Consider the following 14,543-nt stretch of genomic DNA (forward strand, 5'->3'; position numbering starts at 1 on the left):
GAATGAGTTATCCTGGGAGAGGGACCAGTGGCTTTACCAAAAGAGGAAGACAGACAGAGAAGACTGTCACCAGGTATGGTCCCTCCACATTGGACTTCCCAGCCTCCATAATTGTGAAAAATAGATTCCTTTCCTTTATCAATTACCCAGTTTCAGGTATTCTGTCAGAAGCAACAGAAAATGGACTAAGACACTCTGAGCAAATTTCTTTGTAATTTAAGAGGAGAACCATGGTTAGAAAGAAAAGCATGTTTTCTTTGCGGATGATTTTAAAGAAAGGGTGTGTTATACACATCACTTCTCCTAAATCACACTTTATGCCAGGGCAGGTATGACACTGAGGCAGTCTTGGTTTATAGTTTTATTACATCCTGCTAACAAAAGATTACGACAACTGAAAGGATGTCAACTCCTAAGAACCTTCCAGGGTGAGCCTAAGGGCCACTTGCAAATTCTGGGGAATGACACTCTGAGTAGTTTGTAGCCACAACTGGGTGCTATTCACTAGTTTTCTTTTCCAGAGTTTAAAGGAAGTCAGGAAAGGATATATGTCATGAAGGAGGAGGGGCCAGGAGAAATCCAACCAACTGGACTATCCCTGACCATTACCCAGGGTGGCTGGGGAGGGGTGTGTGGCAGTCACGGCCCTCCTGTGTCCAGCAGAGCAGCTGATGTGTCCAGGTGGTGGCCCCAGTCTGCAAGCCAAAGAGCAGAGAGGGCTGGGCCAGGGTGAGGTCACACATAGGCCTCTGGGTACATTTTAGGTGACTCTGACCTTTCAGAGGCAGGCATGAAGATTCTCGTCCTTCAAGCATCACATTCAGAATATTTTAGTCCCATAGCTAGATTCCATCAAGGTCACTACTTTTTTTTTTTTTTTGAGACAGAGTCTATGTTGCCCTGGGTAGAGTGCCATGGCATCACAGCTCACAGCAACCTCAGACTCTTGGGCTTAAGCAATTTTCTTACCTCAGCCTCCCAAGTAGCTGGGACTGCAGGCACCCACCGCAATGCCCCGCTATTTTTTTGTTGTAGTTGTCATTGTTGTTTGGCAGGCCCAGGCTGGGTTTGAACCCTCCAGCCTCAGTGTATGTGGCTGGCGCCCTAGCCACTGAGCTACAGGCACCGAGCCCAAGGTCACTATTTTTTTTTTTTTTTTTTGAGACAGTCTCACTCTGTTGTCCCAGGCTACAGTGCCATGGCATTAGCCTAACTCACAGCAACCTCAAACTCCTGGGTTCAGGCAATCCTTCTGCCTAAGCCTCCCCAGAAGCTGGGACTACAGGCACCCACCACAACACCTGGCTAATTTTTCTCTTTTTAGTGGAGACAGGGTCTTGTTCTTGCTCAGGCTAATCTTGAATTTGGGGTCCTTCTGCCTTAGCGTCCAGGGTGCTAGGATTACAGGCATCAGCCACCATGCCCAACCTCAGCAAGGTCACTTTTGACCAGTCTGGTTCCTCTAAAATCCTCCAAGTTCTTAATAAGTACTTCAGAAAATATAATGAAATACAATGTGGACAGGCAACTGTAATAGGTACCAGGTGCAATGGGACCAAATGTGAGCACTGCGGAGGCCCCATCCACGCGTTCATTTGCGTTCACACTGACAGACTCTAGATTAGCTAAATGCTATACAACTGAAATGATAAGTTCAGGCTTATAAAACACTACAATTCTTACCTGTTTCTGTACTCGAGTTCTACATAATTACTTTTTGAAAGGATTCTGCTAGTAAAAAAATGAAGACTAGAAAACAAACGAAAAAGTAGAAAAGGGAGGGTGGAAACCAGTGCAATATACAATTCAGAAGTGAAATCAAAAGAGTTCTTCCCTCTTCCACGTAGTTAAGACTAATACTATTAACTTATTTTCAAATACAAAGGGAAGGGCTGCCCTCCAAAAGTTAATTCCAAAGATGGTAATGTGCTTCCTTTTTCTAAATCTTTGGCCTCTTTACGGTTTCTTTAAAAAAACACAAAGTCATGTTAATACCAGGAAGAAGCCCAGGACACAACAACGGAGACAGGTGGGGTGGGGACACGTGCCCGGCAGGTGTCTATATGCACAGACATGATCATTTTTGGCCACTTCTCCTCAGGCCCAGCCTAGAGTCCCACAGTTGGTTGCTGGATCTGCTGCGTTGGCGTGGCTGTTTCACGAGAGGCTGGGAAGATGGGGGCGGAGGGGAGCCAGCTCTGCTTGATCCACTGTGCAGGCAGAGAGCCCGGCAGAAGGAGTTAGCTCGGTGAAAGGATGCCAAGAACATTTTAGAGGTAGAGAAGCAGAAAGAATAAGGTGGAGAAGAAGCAAGGTGTGGCACCTCCTGAAAACCCTGAGTCAAGATTCCTTCCCACAACCTTCACGCAGCTTCAGGAGGCGGTGGCAGCTCCCACAGCACCTGTGAGGCCTGATGGGGGTGGGAGGGTGGCAAGAGTGGGATCCTGCAGAGGGGTGGGGAGCAGATGAACCACCTGCTGGGGGCTTCCCCCATTTATCTTTCTTTTTCCCCCCGCTCTTTTTATTCTTGAGGGTGAGGGGTGATGCTGTAGGCAATCTCAGCATCTGGAGACCTAGTGTTTACTGGTAACAAACCATCACACAGGAGCTGTCCTTGACTCGATGGGTGCTCAGACGTGATGAGGGAACGCCACACAGGGAGGGCCCGAGGGCACCGCAGACTGGAGCAGTTGCGGGGCAGGGCAAGCACAACTTCTCACTCAAAGTCTACCATCCACAACAGCCCTCAGGGCAGCATCGTCCCACACTTTATTTATAGAGAGCTGACATAAAATCCACCGACTTGGGACTCCCTAAAAAACAAGAGAGGACCTACAAGTGCTAAGCAGTGCAGGAATAAAGATAAATAAACACAGACCCTGAAACCAGGTGTGTGATTCCCAGGCCAGAGAGGGAGGGCAGATGTCCACATACACATGGAGATACAGGGTGTCTGGTGTCCTACCAGAGAGCCAGGCACGGGGCTATGCAAGCACAGCCTGCTCCGTCTGGGCTCTTACTCTGCTCCGGGTACTCTGGCAGGGCTGCACTCCCGGGGTGACCTGCACTTGGGTATTGGCAAGTGTGTCCTGCCCAGGAAGGCAAGGGAATGAGGTTGTGACACAGAGAACACCCACCCCTGCAAGGACACAGACGCACAAAGGTGTCAGACTGGAGAGGAAAATAGGTGCATGGCAGCTCAGTTCCAGAGTAGATGGGGGACGAGCATGACAGGCTTCACAGCCAAGGTCAACTGGGTGTGTTTTACGTACAAGGAACTAAGAAACAATATCACGTGTTAAAAACCCAGCTCTGACAGTTCCCTCTGCACGGCTGCTGAAACTGTGCTAAGTGGCTCCTTGTAAGCCTCACTTGCAGTCCTGACCTCCCCTCCCTCACTAAGGCTGCAACTCTAAAGATGGAATTTCCCTCCGCTCCACTTTTAATTTCCCAAGTGGTCAGTTTGTATATACTTTTCTCTCTCCATGAACAAGTAGAGAAAGTCAATTTGTCCAAAGTGTTAAATGTCTGGATTTCCTTAGGGAATGAGGCTGACTCAGGATGGGAAAACAGAGTCCCGCAAAATGTCAAGTTCATTACCCTTTTTACCAATATTATTTTTTCTTCTAATGGAAAGGGGGATTATGAGAAGGAAAACCATATCCGGCATTATCTAGGAGTTCTGTCTTCAGCGTGTTCCTGCGTGTCCCAGATTAGAAAGAATACCATTGGCTAAACACTTGTCATGTCTTCACTTGTCACGGCACATGTATTTTGGAAAGATTTTCTCATCTTCATCAACAACAAATACGCTGAGGCTGGGCACAGTGGCTCCCCCCTGTAATCCTACACTCTGGGAGGATGAGGTGGGAGAATTCCTTAAGCTGAGAAGTTCAAGATCAGCCAGAGTAAGAGTGAGACCCATCTGTACTAAAAACAGAAAAACTAGCCAGGAGTTATAGTGGGTGCCTGTAGTCCCAGCTACTTAGGAGGCTGAGGCAGGAGGATCATTTGACCCCAAGAATTTGAGGTTGCTGTGAGCTACGATGATGTCATAGCATGCTACCCAGGGTGACACAGTAAGACTCTGTCTCCAAAGGGTGGGTGGGGGACTGAATGTATAAAGTGTAGCAACTTGGAGAGATTTCTGATAACACAGAGGACCCAGTCTCAACCCAACCCAAGTTTCCACAACCCCCCTCCAGCACAGTGCCCTGGTCACTCACCAGCCAGCCTCTCCTTCCTTTTAGATACTCACCCACTGGCTCTGTCTTCTTCTGAACATGCCCCCAAACTTGGAACCTAACATTAACTCAGCCACAAAGTCAAGGTAATGCACCCCATGGCTTCCTCTCTGTATTCATGAGAGCCAAGGCTTGGTAAAACACAGGTCTTAAAATTTTGACATTCAACAGACAAAATGTCTTCTGGTAAACACCAGCCTCTGATCTCCACATATACTGGAAAAGAATCCTTGAAGTGGAGATTAAATAAAGTAAACAGAAAAACACAAAAATAAGTTTAGTGGTGGGGCCACCAAAGCCACCTGATCATCAAGGTCCCCAGGGCATACTGAACACTCCACCACTTCCCCTGCCTTACTACAACACCAGTGCTAGGCCCGTGGGATATGGGAATTGCATACTTTTTTTTTTTTTTTAATTAAATCATAGCTGTGTACATTAATGCAGTCATGGGGTAAAATGTGCTGGTTTTACATACAATTTGAAATATTTTCATCAAACTGGTTAACATAGCCTTCATGGCATTTTCTTAGTTATTGTTACCTAGTAAATTTCACATTGCATACGTTTTCTAAACGTCTCTGCAAATTCTAATGGTAAGGTAAAATTTGAGAAGCAACACTTTAGCCAGCCCTCCCTTTATAGATGGGAAAATTAGGTGACTGTGCCACAAACTCTCAATTGGTCACAATGATAGCATACCCCGGAATACAATGTCTTCATAGTCTATGAAGAAACAACTTTTTTATACATAAAGTAATAAATGAAAATTACAAACGACTAAATAAAATATGCTCTATCGCCTACCTGGTTTGGATTTTGAATTCTCGGGTACTTCACAAGATAGTGGCACAGGGAGAGAATGTTCCCCTGTGCTCGCTGTCCTAATTCTGGGCATCCAGAAGCTCAGCCCACATGTCCACGCTCCATCTGCACACTGGCACATAGACGTGCCTTAGGCCTGGCAACAACCCACCAGCAGTGCAGCAGGGGCCCAGGAGGAAGTCCGTATGGGGTCGCACGAGAGGAATTTCTGGTGACAAAGGGGGGGGAATGGGCACTGGGTGGGAAGGTCTCCTGGGTCTGTGTCCCAGGCCCTGAGGACATCTCTCTCCGGTTGGCAAGAAGCCAGGACACAATCCCCTAAAGCAGAGGCTCCTCTTACCCAGGTCTAAGAATGGAACGTTCTTTGAGAGAACAATATGGTTCCCGCCCAGCTACCACCAGACTCTCCCTCTCCGTACATCTTCATCTTTGCAAATATGAATACATATTTTTACAGCAACTCTTTTCTACGAAGCACTAATAGGATACCCAGAAAATCTGCTGGAAACTTGCTCTGTATTTCTACAATGAAAGAATCTAACATGGCAACTGAATGATATTTTTTAGGTAATGCACTAATATCTTATAATTCAGTTGGGTTTTGGTAGTTCTTTTTATTCACTCTTGTATTTTTTTGTAGTAACTATCATTTATACAGAACTTAGTATGTGTAAGACATGGCTAATCACATTTCATCTCAATATCTTATTTGCACAACTGAAAACCTTAGGGGAAGGGCTATTACCCCTACTTTACACAGACGGAAGCTGAGATTCAAGGAGATGAGATAATTTGCCCAAGGTCGTACTGATAATTCTGTGGCACATGGTGGGCTGAAACCTACTTGACTATCTCATTTCTAAATTCACTTCTTTCTACTCTTATCAACTACCCCTGAAATGAAAGTATACATCTATTCCCCCTGTTTCTTTAAGATAAGTAAATTACTCCAGAGAAAGAGAAGTTTTACTATTTCTGTAATAGTATAATAATATAAATTACATAATAAGATTTTTTTTTCAAATTTCTGCTTATAATTGTAGTCAGAGAGGGCTTTTTGGAGATACAAAATCAGACTAAAAGAAGTTAAGAACTATTAAAAGGAAAGGATATTAAAAGTACTCCTTGACATTTTAGGAAATTGCCATTCTAATGTAATTTTCAGAAGGAAAAATCTTATAGAAGGTTTTATTCAGAAATCACCTCCCATACTAAGACTCGCGTTTTTAAACCAGTTTCTATATAAAAAGGATTAAGAGAATTTTTTAAAGTGAGTAATTCTTCCCATGGATATTTAGTTTCTGTTCAGTAGAAGATACCACACAGAAGCTACTCTTTACATTTCGATTACTTAAAAGAAAAGAAAAACAAAGCATGTTCAGAATTCTAACAGAAGGGCGGCGCCTGTGGCTCAGTGGGTAAGGCGCCGGCCCCATATGCCGAGGGTGGCGGGTTCAAACCCGGCCCCGGCCAAACTGCAACCAAAAAATAGCTGGGCGTTGTGGCGGGCGCCTGTAGTCCCAGCTACTCGGGAGGCTGAGGCAAGAGAATCGCTTAAGCCCAGGAGTTGGAGGTTGCTGTGAGCTGTGTGAGGCCACGGCACTCTACCGAGGGCCATAAAGTGAGACTCTGTCTCTACAAAAAAACAAAAACAAAAACAAAAAAAAAAAACAGAATTCTAACAGAAATTCTCCAATTAGTATAAAAATAACTGAAATAAAGTCAGACAGCTTCATGGTGAAAACAGACAAACTAACTTTAGCTTTTCCTAAGGAACATCCTTCATGGGCAGCATTGTGAGATGAATGGATCATAAATTATTCTTTAAAACCTCTGATGGTGTGGTGGACACAGAGTAAGTTGCTTCCGGTCAGTCAAGTAAGCCCTTCCTTTGGTACATTCTTGATTTTCACTTGGTGATTCACATCGTGCCTTTGAAGGAAGTTAACCCCACCTCTGGCAGTGTTTGACCCAGGCCTTGAACCAGGAAGCAGTTGTTCTACAAGTTACTGGCAGCCATCTTGTGACCCCCAAGAAGGGACTAACCATGGTGTGAAGCTGTGGAGAACAGAACGAAGACAAGGGCATAGACCAAGGTCTCAATCTCAGGATTGCTTTACTGAATCAAGCCAAATATAAGCCCGCCCTATCTCTGGGTGACCAGACCCATCAATGAGACTTTATTATTTAAGTCGATTTGACCTTCATCTTCTGTTACTTACAATCAAATGTGTCTGAACTGACACAGATGGTCCAACAAGTGAGAAAGTTCATTTGACTTCTTAGTTGGTCAAGGAAGCGTAAACAAAACTAGTATATTTTTTGGGCGGTGCCTGTGGCTCAGTCGGTAGGGCGCCGGCCCCATATGCCGAGGGTGGCGGGTTCAGACCCAGCCCCGGCCAAACTGCAACAAAAAAATAGCCGGGCGTTGTGGCGGGCCCCTGTAGTCCCAGCTGCTTGGGAGGCTGAGGCAAGAGAATCACTTAAGCCCAGGAGTTGGAGGTTGCTGTGAGCTGTGTGAGGCCACGGCACTCTACCGAGGGCCATAAAGTGAGACTCTGTCTCTACAAAAAAAAAAAAAAAAAAAAAAACTAGTATATTTTTAATCTGGATTTAGAAAAACAATTTTAAACACTAGCTCAATAATGAATGTAATTATTAATCCTGATTAAAAATAATAGGGCATAAGTGATTGCTCCTATCAGACAGAAAGTGTGGGAAAATGTAAATTGGACCTCAGATGCTTCATGGAAACATTCAGCCACTTTAAAAAATGTGAAAAGAACAAAGAAGGCAGAGGAGGATACAAACTTTGGAGTGATTCTGAGACATCCAAGGCAAATGGTAAACATCACACATGCTAAGAAAATGTGCTGTAAGAAAAAACAGCAACGGATTTAAAACTTTTGTGAAGGTTATCCAGCCTTCACACAATCCCACTTGGATTTCTGCACATTATTAATCTATTCTTCACATAAGAAATTTCTTCATGAGCAATTTCACACATATTTCTACTTTCTTCAGAGATAAAGAAGAGATCCTTTGAAGGCAGCCTTATAGGAATATTAACATGATATTAATATTAACTTGTAATGGCTTATGAAAAAATAATGTCCAAGTCATTTTCTCTGTAGAGTTACACAAGATATGAATCACAGCTCGCGCTACCAATGAGGAAAATGTATAATTTAGTACAAAAGGCCAAGAGTCCCTTTAGAAACAGAGGGAAGCCTCCATATTGGAAGTGACTTAAGTTCTAGGGGAAGCTCTAAAACCCAAGATGATTAAGAACCAGAACCCTGCAGCTCAGCAGGACCCACCCTCCAGCCCCACCCCAAGGCAAAGGCAAAACAAGCTAAGCAATGAGGTGGGTATAACAACCAGGGAAGAACAACTAAGAATCTTCTGAGGAGAAAAGTCACACAGGTCTCCAGTGTATGGATGAAATGCTTTGGGCAAGGAAATATTAATTTTGATGATACACTAAGATGCTGAGTTATTTGATTTGTCACAAAAATGAAAGGAATTAACTTTTGGTGGCAAAGGCTTAGTCATTTGGCATAAAATCCTTGGGTTTGGCTTGTATTTAGTTTGTTGATTCATGATCATGGAAAAAGGGACAGTTATTTTTGTTGGGAGAATAAGTTGGGAAATTCAGAGAAGTAACTCTGCCCTGTTTTCACTCAGGCAGCTCTAGTAGGAGGACAACAGGACAGGGAGCGTAGGGGGGACTCCCACAGCCCCAAGACAGCGAGCTCACACAGACGATGCAAACAGAATGCGTCATGTAGTCAGGAGATTGAAGAACTTATCATTACTTTTAACAGTCATTTAAGAGAACAAAAAGTTACATAACTCATTCTCCTAAGACTCCTTTTGACTGATCATTTTTACATCTAGTTTACCTCATATAAGTTTTCTTCACAGAATATTCCAGTACACTCACTGGAAAAAATTCTAGAACATACTTCTGTATTGTCAAAGTCCAGTCAGAACTAGAAACCCTAAATCAGCGGTCTCAACCTGTGGGTCGTGACCCCTTTGGGGGTTGAATGACCCTTTCACAGGGGTCACCGAAGACCATCCTTAATATCAGATATTTACATTATGATTCATAACAGTAGCAAAATTACAGTTATGAAGTAGCAACGAAAATAATTTTATGGTTGGGGATCACCACAACATGAGGAACTGTATTAAACGGTCATGGCCTTAGGAAGGTTGAGAACCACTGCCCTAAATAAAGAGGGTAAGTTAATTTAATTTAATCTAAGTTAATTTAATTTAATCTAAGTTAAATTAAAAGAATTTTTTAAATTAAAAGCATTTAAAAAAGAAAAAAGAAAAAAACAGTGCTAGAGTAAATTTAAATTTTGGTATTATTGTTGGTAGAATTATTTCTGGATCTAGCTTCTGGCCATATGTAACTTCAATAATCAGACCTTCCACGTCTTTATCCAAGCTTTTTTTTTTCCAATATTGGAAAGAGTATGTTCTGAGCCAGCACCAAGGAAAATCCCTCAAAATTTTGGGTATGGCTACTCCGACAATTACCTATCCATTCAGTTGTGTTATTATTTATTTAGTTCCTATTTTTCCATCTCATCTACCAGGGTAGCCACTAATTCATTCAACAATCACTTACTGAACACCACTTATGTGCCAGGCTCTGAAAGTGCTGCCATAAATATTTGGTTCTGGCCTCAAGGAAATCACAGTCTAACCCATCCATGGGTCAGTAGATTTCATCTGTGTCAACATCTTGCTGGAAATTTAATATAATTACATACTACTATATTTCCAGATTTAACAATCTAATTAGCATAATATATTCACACTGAACCCACAAGACTCCAAGGGATCCTGCTTCCTTCTCATAAAGCACTCAACACCCATCTCTTCAGGGACATGTTTTAGTATCTGTTCAGGATCAATATATTTGTTATGGTCATAGATTTAACTGTTTCTATTATTTGAACATTTGCTTATTTTTTAGAAATTCAAAATCATTTATCAAAATTGTATTTTAAGGCAAAGGCTATCTGTGACTATTGATAGATTATTCTTTATGATCAATTTAAAAGAAAAAATGTACCCGGAATATGCAGTTACCACACACTGGACAAAACGAACATTTCTGCGGAGTCTGGCGGAGTAAGGACTGGGGTAGGCTCCATGCAGCAAACTTGGTCACAACTTGACACACGGCACAGCACAGCCACCAGCTTCAGTCAGGATATCCTCCAAGAATGTGTAAAATGCATAAAATGTCCCTTTACCAATGACAGGGAGATGCAAATAGTCTGATGATAGCTCACCAAAGAGAAAGAAATTTTGTATTCATTTATTTCCCTCAAGGTTTCCACAGAGAAAATAAAGTACCACTTGCTTCTGAAATGCTCTAGCTGTTAATATTTGTTAGATAGGTTAGCAAATGATAAGATCCCCAAATGAGGCCCAGTTCCAGGCACAGAGCAAACATTGTGTCCAGGGTCTTCCTGTAAGGCAGATATTACAATCCCTACTCTTACAGTGAGGGCACCTGGGAACACAGTGGCTCCCAAACTTCTCGACAACCACAGAGCCAGATTTCTTATAGTCTAAACTCCTCCCGCTTTCCTCCACCCCTGGTGACAAAACAGTAACTCAGACAAGTCCTGCCTAACTGGGAGGGGTAAAGGAAGGTTAACAACAACCAAAATCAGAAACTGGGAGAAACATTCTCACAAAGCAGATGAAAAGAGTTTTCTAGAAATTACTGGAATTATAAACACAGATTCTTCTGTAGGAGAGGAAGGAGCTATTTTGCAGAATAAAAATAAGGACATCTGTCAGTTTCTATCACCCACAAGGGGAGATCTGTGGAACATGACATTTCAGGTTTTTCCTTTCCCATCCGAGTCCCAGAGCTGGAGATGCTAGTTACGATCGTCCACTGTGCTAGTAGACCAGAGAGCTGCCACATAGAACGTCAGGTGCAGAGACATCTCCACCTGAACGCCAGTCGATTCCAAATAAGGAATCTACATCCACTAGATAGTTGATTGCTAAATAATAATCCTTTTCTAGAAAATTATAATGAGAAATACCTAAAGGCTTAAATCAGGTGATAGTTAAAGCAACAGTATGCAAAACTATGTAAATAAACAAATACACACTGAAAAACCAAAGAAAATGTTAGTTCTACAGTAAATAAACATTAGCTCTCCTTTAAAACATGGTTTTACGTAAATGTGTCCTACAGATAGGCAGACAAAAGTTCTCCTGAGGTTTCCTTGGTGGGGGGAGCTTGAAGCCCTTTCTGGCTCTGATTAGATCCTTTAAGAAGGCTTTTCTCCATATTTCCAAGGCACAAAAAAGAGAGAGAAAGAGGACCTTCTTCTTCTGATATGGGAAGTCCTGCGTGCCACTGCCCACTGAAAGAATCCATCATGTATTTTGTAACCGGTACTGAACATTGCCACATCTGGGAAGAAGCTATATATTAAAGCCAAACTTGGTAACCAGAGGCCTAGGGTCCCTGCCCTTGCAAAGGTGACATTCCAAGTAGGAAAGAAGAGTGGAATCAGAAGGACAGGGACTTCAGCAAATGAACGCTTTACTCGCTCCAGGAGAGAAGACAGGGCCTCACCCCTCCCTCCCACTCTTCTTCCACATTTATAGATGTGATGACACGAAGTGAGGGGTACGCAGGGAGGACTGAGGCAATGACAATGACTAAAACCCGCAGGCTGCTGGAGGAGGCTCCAGCCTCCAGGCTGTTTTGTGTCTGTGCCAACGTAAGGATGGAGCTCACAGAAGGAGAGCCTGACCAGGGTCAGGGGCCAAAGGAAGGCTTTCCAAGAGAGAGGAAGAGCAGGCAGGGGTTATTCAAGTAAAGGGGGTTAAGGAGGGAGATGGGGTCCTCCAGGGGCTGGAGGAAGCAGAGAGCTATGATGGGGCACACACAGCTGGTGGCATAATGCCAGGGTCAAGGGCTAGACTGAGAAGAGCAGGCAGGCCTGGAGGCCAGACGTTATCTAGATAGCAACAAAGAGCCAGCAAAAGTACCCAAGGAGGGCCAGGCAGGGGAATCTGGATCCCGTGGCCTCTGGTCATGGGAGGTGGGGGGCTATGATGAGGTCACTGGGTTGGTATTGGGGTGGCTGTCCTCCACTCTCTAAGATGAGGAGTCAACTGGTGCCTAGTGCTTTTCCTCTTATTTGCACATCAAACTAGAGAAAGAACGCACATCCTTCCCTCACCTGCTGAATGGCTGGTGTCCCCAGCTGAGCAACATGGTTAATTAGACAGCACAGCCTCACAAAGGGCAAAGGCACAGGAAGTATCCCTGCTGACCTCTCCCGGCATTCTTTCACTGACTCTAACTTTCAGGAATAAAAATGATTACTAATATTTGCCTGATTTTATGCTCATTTCCCTCACCACCCCCAAATCAAGGCACCTTTACATCAGCAAGTCCAGTGGCCAGCAACAGGAGCCCTTCCTTGTGCCTTTTACAGAATTGGTATTTCCACAATCTGCCTCCACACACCAGCCCAGCCACAGATGGGACTGAAGCAAACATGTGGCTTCCGTCTGTGTGTTTGCATAAAGGAAAGGTGCAGTACCATCTTCAGTAGGCAGGGAAGAAAATTTAACAGTGAAAAGATTAATTCACCCACCAGAGCTGAGATCCAATGGGTGACTTTCTAGAGGGGTAGGGTATTTTAGAGATATACGAGGTAAGACAATTGACTAAATCACCCTAGAAAAAGTGCTGCACACCTCTTTACTAAATATCACAGGGTCAACCTCAAGGTACTCCCCTTGGGAAGCTATGTACCAATGTCAGTATCTAGTCCACCCTTCAAAGCAATTTTGGAACTCTTCTTCTGGAATGACCATCCAGTGTCCACACAGTACACAAAACACACAATGATAATGACTCAGCAAGACACCTCTACATGTCAACTGGAACACAGCTGTGAGATGCTGATATAACAAGCTTCCAAAACCTTACCGAGTTGTTTGCATAGTGCTGCCAATGTACGTTTCTGGTGGCAAGTTCAAAAACTTAACTGTCAGACCTTGTACGAAGACAGCTTGGAAGGTCATTCCAGAAAAAGATTCTTTAAATTTCTTTGAAGGGGGATTAGGCACTGGTGTCAGTGCACAGCTTCCCCAGGGGAGTACCTTGAAGGTGACCGTAGTGATATTCAGCAATGAGGCTGCAGCACTTTTACTAGGATGAGTTGACTAACTTAACTGTTGGATGTTGTATACAGTACTGCTGGTTAGGGGCCATAGGCTTCAAAAAGAAAGTATGGTTTATAATTCTTAACTGCTTTTACAGGTACTTGTTCTGTTGGTGCTTCGTGGCCTCTCATATTTAGTGAGCAAGAAACTTTAAGTACAAAGGAAACAAGCCCAGGATTCTGAGAAAATGTGAACACTACTCTGATCTGTGCCAAGAACAGTTACTGACAAAAGGCAAGAAGCCAGAATCAAAGTTTCTAACTGAAAATCACTGTGGAACAACAGAAAAAGCCTCAACTTTAGAAGAAGCTGGGTCCAAATGCCCATCCCAACATCATGTTGTTGGTTAGACAACTTGAAACAAGTTACTTCACCCAAATCAGTCTGTCTTCCTAACAGTAATAACTGTGTATATCGTATGCTTCCCCTTACAAGACTATGGTGAGAATTCAGTCAGAGAAAATCTGTACAGTACCTGGTATGATGGCTTAGCTAAATAAAATATACCCATTAGCAAGAGGAGCTGCAAAAATGCCAAGGATTTTTGCAAGATAAAGAGTTCTGTGGATGGAGAGTGGGGATGATCACACACCAATGACAAATGCACTTAAGGCCGCCAAATTGGACATTTAAAAAGAATGAAGATGGTAAATTCCATGTTGTATGTATTTTATTACAATTATACATATATATCAAATATTACATTTATATAACACCAAGAATTATTTGGAATGTGCTTAGAAGGAAGTTTTTTCTACTTTAATGGCTTTCTTTCAAACCTAGTGAACTGTTTCTTATTACTGAAATAAACATTATAAATAGTGAATTGTTACTAATAAAATGTTCAATAGAGTATCATTTAAATGTAAAGTAAAACAGTGGTTTTTATGACGAATTGTGTTTTTTAGAAAGGAAGGAATAAAAGAATTAATGAGTATAAGATAACAGCCTCCTTTAGTTCTGCGGGTCACTGCTTCTATTCCCAGCTTGCTTAACATTTATAAATAAAATCAGGTTTGCCACATTAAGACATCAGGGTTTCATTTTTGCTGACTACTGACATCTGCGCAGCCATAAACCTGTAGACGAGAAGGGCAGGCGGGCCTCCTCCTTCAACAGGAAGCTCCCCCGGTCCTCCCCTCTCCCAGCTGCACATTTCTCCTTCCACCTGCCCCCAGACAGGGGTCCCTGGAGGGCAGGATCTCCTGTAACAGGCAAGAGCTTAGAGGACTTGTG

General features: G+C 43.2%; 1 protein-coding gene across 9 annotated transcripts in view; it reads right to left on the reverse strand.

The window, feature by feature from the left end:
- The window catches only part of CAMK1D (calcium/calmodulin dependent protein kinase ID), a 392,843-nt gene that overhangs the window by 144,830 nt on the left and 233,470 nt on the right, over nt 1–14,543 (reverse strand). The window contains exon 1 of one of the 9 annotated variants that reach the window (XM_053572406.1): nt 10,165–10,235. The exons of the other annotated variants lie outside the window; for them this stretch is intronic. The gene's annotated coding sequence lies outside the window, so the exon portion shown is untranslated. Of the gene's footprint in view, nt 1–10,164; nt 10,236–14,543 lie in introns of those variants that run through there. 9 annotated transcript variants of the gene reach the window in all.

The sequence above is a fragment of the Nycticebus coucang genome, chromosome 20, assembly GCF_027406575.1.
Source record: "Nycticebus coucang isolate mNycCou1 chromosome 20, mNycCou1.pri, whole genome shotgun sequence".
Lineage (NCBI taxonomy): Eukaryota > Metazoa > Chordata > Mammalia > Primates > Lorisidae > Nycticebus > Nycticebus coucang.